Source organism: Hordeum vulgare, chromosome 2H (genome assembly GCF_904849725.1).
Source record: "Hordeum vulgare subsp. vulgare chromosome 2H, MorexV3_pseudomolecules_assembly, whole genome shotgun sequence".
Classification (NCBI taxonomy): domain Eukaryota; kingdom Viridiplantae; phylum Streptophyta; class Magnoliopsida; order Poales; family Poaceae; genus Hordeum; species Hordeum vulgare.
Window position 1 is genome coordinate 110,997,596 of NC_058519.1, and position 9,680 is coordinate 111,007,275.

Sequence of the window (9,680 nt, forward strand, 5' to 3'; positions counted from 1 at the left end):
ACGTACTCCCCCAAGCTTAGGCTTTTGGCCTAAGTTGAGCTCGGATATTGCGGGATACACGAGCTCCCTCGAGCCGCGGAGTGGTACGGGTGGCTCCAAGAATCATACGAGGCCTCAAGCGCGTACACTGATGCCTGCTATCCCTGGGAGCGGCGCCAGAAATCCTTTGGCTACGGCGACAGAAACCTTCTGTCGTCTCTTGAGCTTGCATTGGTTTTTTCCCTTGAAGAGGAAAGGGCGATGCAGCACAGGAGCAGTAAGTATTTCCCTCAGTTTGAGAACCAAGGTATCAATCCAGTAGGAGAATCTCGTCAAGTCCAGAGTCCCTGTGCAAACACAAAAGAGCTTGCAGGCAACGCTATAAAGGGGTTGTCAATCCCTTCAAGATTGATTGCAAAGTGAGATCTGAAGGAGGAAAGTGCAACGAAGTAAAAGTGTAAGGCTGAAAATATGGTGTGGAGTAGACCTTGGGGCCATAGTGTTCACTAGAGGCTTCTCTCGAAATAGCAAGTATTACGGTGGGTGAACAAATTACTGTCGAGCAATTGATAGAACCGCGCAAAGTCATGACGATATCTAAGGCAATGATCATACATATAGGCATCACGTCCGAGACAAGTAGATCGATACTTTCTGCATCTACTACTATTACTCCACACATCGACCGCTATCCAGCATGCATCTAGTGTATTGAGTTCATGACGAACAGAGTAACGCCTTAAGCAAGATGACATGATGTAGAGGGATAGTCTCAAACCAATGATGAAAACCCTATCTTTTTACCCTTGATGGCAACAACACGATGCGTGCCACGCTACCCCTTCTGTCACTGGGTGAGTTCACCGCACGGTATGAACCCAAAACCAAGCACTTCTCCCATTGCAAGAATCATAGATCTAGTTGGCCAAACAAAACCCACAACTCGAAGAGAATTACAAGGATACGAAATCATGCATAAGAGAGATCAGAAGAAACTCAAATAAGATTCATAGATAATTTGATCATAAATCCACAATTCATCGGATCTCGACAAACACACCACAAAACAAGATTACATCGGATAGATCTCCATGAAGATCATGGAGAACTTTGTATTAAAGATCCAAGAGAGAGAAGAAGCCATCTAGCTACTAGCTATGGACCCGTAGGTCTATGGTGAACTACTCGCGCATCATCGGAGAGGACATGGTGTTGATGAAGAAGCCCTCCGTATCCGAATCCCCCCTCCGGCAGGGCACCCGAACGTGCCCCAGATGGGATCTTGCGGAGACAGAAGCTTGCGGCGGCGGAAAAGTATTTTCGATGATCTCCTGATTTTTTCTGGGATTTTAGGGAATATATAGGCGCAAAACCTAGGGCAGAGGAGGTCCAGGGGGCCCACAAGCCCGTGAGGCCCGGCCTCCTACCCTGGCCGGGGCTGGGGGGCTTGTGGCGTCCCTGGGGACCCCCTGCCTTGGTTCTCAAGTCTCCCGATCTTCTTTTGTTTCAGAAAAAATCTTTTCAGGGATTTTATTCCGTTTGGACTCCGTTTCAAATCTTCCTCTGAAAAGGGTCAAAAACACGGAAAAAACAGGAACTGGCACTTGGCACTAAGTTAATAAGTTAGTCCCAAAAATATATAAAAGGCATATAAAACATCCAAAGTTTGACAAGATAATAGCATGAAACCATAAAAAATTATAGATATGTTGGAGACGTATCAATGCCCGGCTGGCCTCCTAAGAAGAAGACTCTTCTTCCCCGGGAACAATTTCCTCCATGGGGTTGTGGAACTGCTGCTGGATCACGAACTCGTCCAGCTCAATGGAGGTGAAGGTCCACCTATTCCTGCTAGTATAATCAAACAAAAGTTGTGCAGGTAGACGGATCTCGCGAGTAGTAAGCTCGCCAAACCTCATAATATAAACAAGGTTACCAAACTCGGTAGTCGTAGTAACAAACCCATGCCTCTTCATAGCGGTAAGATCAAATCTTATGAATAAAAAGGCGTATCATCCATGCGCACAGTACGCCCGAGGTGCTCGAGGATAAGCGTGGCATAAATGCCACCAAAGTGAGGCCCTTTGCCGCTATTTGCAACGAGGCGACGAGCAATCAAAGAACCAATATTATACGTGTTATGTCCTAAGAGGGCGGCTGCCAAGATAGCGAGATCCGGAGCCGAAATGTTGCTCGTGTTGTCACGAGCTAGCACCCCTCTAGAAATATAGCATGCTTAATACCTGATGTGGGGAAATAAGATGCTGGAGATTTTCCCCCGGTGAATTTCTCGCGGGTCCTTACTTCAAAGGGAAGCAAATAGGGATTTCAGCTCGTAGGGCTGAATGTTCATTTTGGTCGTCTTCCCGACATTCCGCACACCTATAATATCACAAAATTCTGCCAAAGACATGGTGAAGACATCCTCATATAATCTGAATTCAATCATGGTAGTTTTATCATTATATCTAAACTAGTTGACAAAATAATAGGTGAGTTTTGGATATTGTTGAACACGTCGTGTTACGAGATGTGTCAAACCTGCAACTGCATAGAGGTTATCAAACTCATCCTTAATACGTGCCACCGTAAGGAAATCTGAACACGGGTAATGCCATGGCACGTGTCGTGTCCGTCTCGTGGAACAACTCCGGTGGCACGATATCATCCTTGTAGCTTGTCCTCACAGTAGAGGATGAAGTTGTAGCTCTAGTTAGTCTATTGGTAGGCTCGGGTCTCTTCTTCCCAAGCCATCCTTTTGCTTTTCCAAACAAACTCATTTCTGAAATTTTTGATTCATCACAAAAATGGAGGTTTAAGCAAAAATGAGTTGGAGCAAACTATTCTACTCACTTCCCCGATGCATAAACTTGCATCAAAACTTCACGAATAAATTCCTAAACATGCATGCAAGCTCATATGAACAGCACTAAGAAATCCTAAATACTCACAAATAAGACCGCCAATCAAAAATTTAATTGGAGGAGTGGAGGAGTCACATACCAAGGAGCAAATGCTCAAATTCTCAATGCAAATGATGGGTTGTAGAGAGAGATCGAAATTTGCCACCAAGAATAGTAAGAACTCGAGCTCCAGGAAAAAAATCGGGATTTTTGGAGTGAGAGAGAGAAGGGAGGAAGAAGTATCTGGAAAGGAGCCCAGGTGGGCCCACGCGACTTGTGGGCGCGGCTAGGGGGCAGGCCACGCCAGCTGGCCGCCTGAACCAAGGGTGCCTCCCTGGCTGGCACCAGGTGCCCCTACACCTCTTATTTGATGGAAAAAAATTTAGAATTTTTCTGACAACTTCACTTTTGAAAAAAAATCGAAGTACCGAAAGCTGCAAAACTTTTGGAACGCTCGAAACAATGGTTAAACATACGAAGCTTCAAAAACGTAAAACTTTGGTACAACAAGGAGGATGAAAGATAAAGGAAACGAAAACATAACAAGTTTCTATTTTTGCTCATATAAAACATATTTGTTAGCAAGGTTGATCAAGTCTTACTACCAAACATGTGTTATATTTGAGCAAAAAGTTTCACTTCTTGTAAAGCAATCATGGTACCTTTATTTCAATGGATATTGTCCCCACCATAATGGTTTTGTATTTGTGGTGCACATGTAGAGGACAATCCCACTCTCCAACCTTTACGGTCTCAATATTATCAATAGAATTAAGGCCATTCCTTTTATCAACATTAACATTGAAGGTCACCTTTCCTTTGTTTCAATCAATAATAGCACCTATGGTGTTAAGAAAAGGTCTACCAAGAATAATAGACATGCTCCCATCCTCGGGCATGTCAAGCACAACAAAGTCAATACGGATCAAGAAATTAGCAACCTCAACGGGAACATCCTCACAAATACCAACAGGAACGGCTGTCGACTTATCAACCATTTGAAGAGAGATATCTGTAGGGATTAGTTTATCTAGACAACCTTTTGTAAAGAGAGAAAGGCATAACACTCACTCCTACACCAAGATCACATAAAGCAGTTGACATAATTAGTTTTTATGGAGCAAGGAATGGTGGGTATACCTGGATCACCAAGCTTCTTGGGTATCTTACCACTGAAAGATTAATTAGCAAGCATAGTAGATATTGCCTCATTAGGAACTTTTCTTTTATTAGTAACAATATCTTTCATATACCTTGAGTACGGAGGCAACTTAATAGCATCAGCCAAAGGAATTTTAAGAAAAATAGGTTTCATCCATTCACAAAATTTATTGTAATGCTCTTCTTCTTTTGTTTTGAAAGACTTACCTGGAAAGGGCATTGATTTCTGTACCCATGGTTCTATTTCCTTCCCATGTTTTCTTGCAACAAAATCTTCTCTAGTATACCTCTTGCGCTTGTTGGGTGCTTCTTCTTCTCGTACCTCACGAGGATCAATCTTCTCATTATCTTTATCAGGTTCAACACCATCTTCAGTTTCAGCATCGAAAGTAGATATACTATTAGGATCAACAATATGTTCTTCATCAATTATGGGATCATTGGTGTTGTCAGCCTCCTTGTGTTTCTTCTTCTTCTTCAGGGAGCTGACAACGTCTTCTTCCTGCAATTGAGAATGTTGCTTGATCCTCTTTGGATGCCCCTCTGGATAGAGGGGGTCCTGGGTGTGTGTATCTCCTCGGGTCTTTATACCATATGCTTGTGTACCAACTTGTTTGGCATTGTTAGCAAGCAAATCTTTTTGCACATTAGAAATTTGTTCAAGCTGAGTTTCAACCATATGAAAATGCTTAACAAGACCTTTAACATCGTTCACAGTTCTACTTAAAACATCAAGAAAACTTTTGATAGCAAGGGAATTATCATGCAATTGGCTTTGAATCCTCTCATTAAAGTGATTTTGCTTGAAAATAAAATTATCAAGCTCATATAAACATTGATCAGGGGCTTTACCATGAGGGATGTCACTTGCACTGAATTCTAAAAGAGAGTGTATCTGACAGCCCGAGACCGACCCTCCAGAAGATTCCCCTTTTATTCCGTTGTCCCCGTGTGATTATTTTAATTGTCGCATCATCATCGCATCATGCGCATCATCTGCATTGCATCGGCACTCCGTTGCCTCCAGTTTTCAAAACTTGCATCCGTTATTAGTTGCCGGTTCTCCCATTCTCGTCGTTGTCCGTGTTGAGCCCGACGACACACGCACGCGCCTGCGACATCGTCAAAACCTTGTTTTTAAAAGTGTGTATAAGACTTTCTCTGATTGGGTTGAAAATTGGCGTGCAGTCTTATATTAATATAGGTAGGCCGCTTGCCAATTTTCGTTGCAATCGGAGTCCGTCTGGTATCCGAACGGTCGACTGCAGCGACACCGTCTTCGGTTATTCGTGAGACGTGTTTTGGTGTTTTAAACCGCGTTGTCGCGCCGCACCATTTCCCTCTCATCCCCACCTATCCACTCTACACAACCACTTAGCCGTCCCTGCGTGCGAGACCGTTCGATTCCGATCGCGCGGTTGAATCCGGGGCGAAAAACTGCTAAACATAGCCCCCCTTCCCTATTTAAACAGCTTCCCCTGCCCAATTAGGACGCCCAAACCCCTCTGCCTCGATTTCCGTGCCAACCCTAGCCTCCTCTCTCCTCCCCCCCGCAACAACCTCTCTCTCCTTGCTCCAGGCCCGCCCGGGCCCGGATCGGGCCCTCTTGGGCCCATCCGGCGCGCCACCGCCCGACCTGGCCCGAGCGAGCCGTCCGTCGCTGCCACCTCGCCTCCCAAGCGTCGCCCCGTGCTGGTGCCCGTCACCCGAGGTCGCGCAACTGGCCGAAGTGTCGTCCCCGTCACTGGAGCGCCCCCGGCCGCAGCCCCACCGACCGGACCAGCTCGCACCGCCGCCTTCTGCCCGCGCAGGACATGCCCTCGTTCCAGCATCGCTCCGCGTCCATGGCGCGAGAGCCGTCGTGCCCGTGCAACCGAGATCCAACCAGATTCGGCCACCCTCCGCCGCCCCGTCCGTTCCTAGCCACCGCCGCACCTCCCGTTGCCTCGAGCTCCTTTGCCGGAGTACGCCGTCGCTTATCCCGATCTGGACGGGATCCAGATCCGTCTCCCGTGTCGCTTGCGAGGAGCCTCGCTCGCCTGCAACGCCTTCGCATGGGCCAGGCCAGGTGGATCCAGTCGCCGGCCCAGGCCTCGCCTCGGTCCCGAGCACCGTGGCTGGCGTCCTCCCGTGGGCCGCGGCGTGCTAAGCCCCGAGCCGGCCCAAGCCAGGCCACCTCCTCCTCCAAGCTGCGCCGGCCCAAGTGTCCCTCTGGTGAGCCGCTCCTATTCCCCGCCCCCAGCGCACTTTAATTGTCTTGCGCTCTGTGTTTTGGCCTAGTAGTCATATTTGGCCCGTGTAGGATTTTTTTTTTGCGAATTATTATATTTCAGAAAAATGCTATATTTTCAAACGCCTGTAGATAATTAACCGTGCATCGGTTCGCGACATATTATATATGTAACTAATGTGGAATTTCGCGTATATTATGATTTTACAACTTGCATGCATGTTTGAAGTGGTTTGATCCGCTGTATGCCTAGATTTGCATGCTGTCCTAATAGGGAATTATTCCGTAGCTATTTTTATGCGTGTCCTGATTGTTTAAACCCCATAGGTAAAATGTTCGTGTTGGTCGGGACCCTTTGCTATGTATGTTAGAGTAGTGGTTTGCATTTTTTACATGTAGATTCCGTCGCTAGTTTGAGGATCTTGACCTCTACCGCCTCATGTCTTGTTTGAGCATTTTCGATTTTTGTAGCTTGTTGTTTTGGGGTGTAGAAAATGCCATGTCGTTGTTTTTGGTAGATTATGACTATTTCTTGTGTAGCTTGTAGTGGTTGAATCGTTGCCCCGTTTTGATCGTGTCATATATGAAACTTGCTTAGAATCTCGTGTAGTTTCATATTATCTTGCTACTTGTTTGGTTTGGATGCGTGTGACTGTTGTTGCATACATATTGCCCTCATGGCATCATATCTTGCGGTGATCATATCTTTTGAACGATAGCTCCGTTGGAGATGTTATCTATGTGTAAATTGATAGGAACGACGCGTAGAATCACGTGAACCTATTTATTAGGCTGTTTAACAAATATTAAAATGTGTTGGTTCAGATCTAGACAGAACTATAAATTAACACATGGGGTTAGTTCGGAGATGCTATAAGTCGTTTCCGACCTCATTTAAAATGCCTAGATAGGTAGATTAATTACGCTTCATCTCTTGCCATGTTTAACAAAATTTAATATTGCCATGTATCTAATCGGGATAGAACCAAATAATCCGTATGTGGAGTTTCGTCAATATGCAACACGTTGCATATTGAACTTCACTTACTGTGTAGTGTTTAATTGGAGTAAATTGCCATGTCATGCCTTGCATTAGACCGATCATGCATCATACGTGTTGAATATTATGTCGTGCATGTGCCGTGGTGAATATCTGTGTTGATGCTTGTTTCCGGTTTGCTTTGTCTCAATAGAGTTACGCAAGCGTGTCGGAAAGTGAGGACCCGTTTGACTACATCGGTTCGTCTGCTCCACGGAGTCGTTCTTCTTCCAAGCGGGATCTCAGGCAAGATGACCATTTCCCCAGATATCATTACTATCATTGCCATGCTAGTTGTTTCGTTTCTATAGCTATGTCTCGTTGCCTACCACCTGTTAAATGTCAGCCTCTCAACATTGTCATGAAACCTTCAACCTGTTCACAACCTAGCAAACCACTGATTGGCTATGTTACCGCTTGCTTAACCATGTGTTAGCGTTGCTAGTTGCAGATGCAGTTGCTTCCATGTGATAACATGGGTTCCTTGTTGTATCACCCTATTAATGATATTTAATTTAATGCACCTATATACTTGGTAAAAGGTGGAAGCCTCGGCCCTTCTAGCCTAGTGTTTTGTTCCACCTTTGCCCCTCTTAGTTTTGGCTACCGGTGTTATATTCCATAATTGAGCGCTCCTAACATGATCGGGGTTGTTATGGGGGCCCCCTTGATAATTCGTCTTAGATTAAAACTGGTCTGGCAATGCCCAACTTTGGTACTACATTTGCCTAATAACCTAATAAAATTGCATAGGGACTTTTCGGACCCCGAGGAAATTAATCAACCCCCGGGCCAGTGCTCTGCATGAGTGTTGGTCCAACTTGTCAACCGCCGGTGGCTACCAGGGGCAACTCTGTGATTGGCCTACCGGAAGTTTGGACAATCCGTCATGTCCTGAGAACGAGATATGCGGCTCCTATCGGGATCGTCGACACGTCGGGCGGCCTTGCTGGATTAGTTTTACCTTTGACAAATGTCTTGTGCATCGGGATTCCGGTGATGCTTTGGGTAATCTCACAGTTGAGGTTTTCCACTAAGGAGTCCGACGAGATCGCGAGCTTCGTGATCGAGGATTTCTATGCGCCTTGTGGTAATTTGTGATGGACTAGTTGGATCACCCCTGCAGGGTTAAATCTTTCGGAAAGCCGTGCCCGCGGTTATGTGGCAACGTGGAAACTTTGTTTAACACCGGTTCTAGATAACTTGAAGTTAACTTAATTAAAACTTGACAACTGAGTGTGTAACCGTGACTGTCTCTTTCGTGAGCTCCTTCTCCGATCGAGGACACGGTGGGGTTATGTTTGACGTAAGTAGGTGTTCAGGATTATTCTTTTGATCATCAGTAGTTCACGTCCGTTGTGCGTAGATCATCCCCGTCTTTATTCTTGTACTCGTAAGTTAGCCACCAAATAAATGCTTAGTCGCTTGTTGCAGCCTTGCTTGTCTTGATACCTTTGGAAATGAGATTGCTGAGTCCCCTGTGGCTCACAGATTACTACAACACCAGTTGCAGGTACAGGTAAGGTGATATTAAGACGTGAGCGCGATGATTGTTCATTTGAGTTTCTTCTTCTTCTTCATCGATCTAGGATGGGTTCTAGGCCGACAGCCTAGGATAGCAAGGATGGACGTCGTTCTTTTCTCATTTGTTTTCGTCCGTAGTCGGACCCTGCTCTTCTTCGTGATGTTTATGTAATGTACTGATGATACTCTGATGTAGCTTGTGGCAAGTGTAAGCCAATTCCAAATATCTCATCTTTTCAGTTCATGTACTTGTAACGATATCCATTCTTGCGAAATGACGAGATGTGCTTCTATCCCTGACGAGGCCCTCCTGCCAAATCAAGGATAGGGTCGCATCTTGGGTGTTACATTGTACCTCTACCATAGGTGGGTGAGTGGTAGGCTCACATAATTGCTCAATAGGAGGTAGATTCTTCACATCTTCAGCTTTAATACCTTTCTCTTCACTAGACTTCTTTGCTTCTTGCATAACTTCGGGGCTCAAGAAAAGCATGCCCCTCTTCTTAGGTGGTGGAGATGGTTCAGGAACGGACCAATCATCATGATTTTTAGCTATCTTTCCCATTAGTTTTTCAGCATCGTCCGATGTTCTTTCCCTGAAAACACAACCAGCACAACTATCCAGATAGGTTCTAGATTCATCGGTTAGACCAACATAAAATATATCAAGCAATTCATTCTTAGGGATTCCATGTACCGGTCTAGCCTTAAGTAGAGTGCAATACCTCCCCCAAGCTTTAGGGAGGTGCTCATCCTGCAACTCTTTAAAGTTATAAATTCTTTGTAAAGCAGCATGTTGCTTATGAGTAGGAAAATATTTAGCAATAAAAGATTGAGCTAAATC